Source organism: Tarenaya hassleriana, unplaced genomic scaffold (assembly GCF_000463585.1).
Source record: "Tarenaya hassleriana unplaced genomic scaffold, ASM46358v1 Cleome45, whole genome shotgun sequence".
Taxonomy (NCBI): Eukaryota; Viridiplantae; Streptophyta; class Magnoliopsida; order Brassicales; family Cleomaceae; genus Tarenaya; species Tarenaya hassleriana.
In genome coordinates this window covers 505,453-507,135 of record NW_010967219.1, presented here as the reverse complement: position 1 = coordinate 507,135, position 1,683 = coordinate 505,453, and positions in this window count along the sequence as shown.

Sequence of the window (1,683 nt, the reverse complement as noted above, 5' to 3'; positions counted from 1 at the left end):
CTACATAAAGCACAAGGAAGACCACTGTGCTCCCACTGACCTTCTTGTAAACGCATGGCTCATCTTCGTTTTGCAAGAAGCCAAACGATTTGACTGCCTCGTCAAATCGAAGATTCCACCTCTTCGAAGCCTGCTTCAGTCCATAAATGAAAAAGTCCACACTTTGTTGTCGTACATGGATTGCATCTCAGACTCCATGGCCTGGTGCCATTTCTGGGAATCGAAACTCGCCACAGCCTCTGAATACGACGTAGGCTCGTCATGTTCTAACAACATGAGTTCGTCGTTTCCAGTCACACCTTGCAAGGAGTAAAATCCTGGCTAGGATCGGTCTTTTCGATGAAGGACTTAGGAGAAGCCGCCTATATTCTAGGAATCAAGATCTATAGAGATAGATCGAGAAGGCTTCTTGGTCTAAGTCAGAGTACATACATTGACAAGGTCTTGAATCGGTTCAAGATGCAAGACTCTAAGAGGGGTGCCTTGCCAATGGGACATGACGTGGCTCTTAGCAAGACTCAGTGTCCAAGGACACAGGATGAGCAAGAGCGCATGAGTAGGATTCCATATGCCTCGGCAATTGGATCCATCATGTACGCCATGTTGTGTACTCGTCCGGATGTATCATATGCATTGAGTATGACTAGTAGATATCAGTCTACACCAGGTGAGGCTCACTGGATTGCGGTCAAGAACATCCTTAAGTACTTGAGAAGGACTAAGGATTTGTTCTTGGTGTATGGCGGATTGGAAGACGAGCTCTCTATAAGTGGTTATACCGATGCTAGTTTCCAAACCGACAGAGATGACTTCAGATCGCAGTCGAGTTATGTTTTCTGCCTGAACGGTGGGGCTATCAGTTGGAAGAGTTCCAAACAGCCAACCGTGGCAGATTCACTACAGAAGCAGAGTACATAGCAGCATCGGATGCAGCTAAAGAAGCTGTTTGGATCAGGAAATTTGTGGGAGACCTGGGGGTCATTCCTAGCGTTGCAGATCCCATTGACTTGTACTGTGACAACAATGGTGCGATCGCACAAGCAAAGGAACCCCGGTCACACCAGAGATCCAAACACATACTCAGGCGATTCCACTTGATCAGAGAAATCATCGACAGAGGAGACGTGAAAATAAGCAGAGTGTCGACAGATGATAATATTGCCGACCCGATGACGAAGCCTCTCACTTCGTCCGTTAAGGAATGTGGTCTTGACGTCCATCTGCCATATCTCGTAGTCATAATACGTAGCTATGGGTAGCAGAATCCGTATGGATTTAAGCATTACGACTGGTGAAAAGGTTTCATCATAGTCTATACCATGAATTTGCCGAAACCCTTTCGCGACGAGTCGTGCCTTATAGGTGTGCACGATGCCATCCATGTCGGTTTTCTTCTTGAAAACCCACTTATATCCAATGGTCTTAATACCATCGAACGAATCGACCATAGTCCACACTTTGTTGTCGTACATGGATTGCATCTCAGACTCCATGGCCTGGTGCCATTTCTCGGAATCGGAACTCGCCACAGCCTCTGAATACGACGTAGGCTCGTCATGTTCTAACAACATGAGTTCGGTGTTTCCAGTCACAAGAAAACCATATCTTGTAGGCTCTTGGCGGATTCTACCAGATCTCCGAGGTTCACTAGAAGGTGTTGTCTCAACAACTCGTGATACAGGT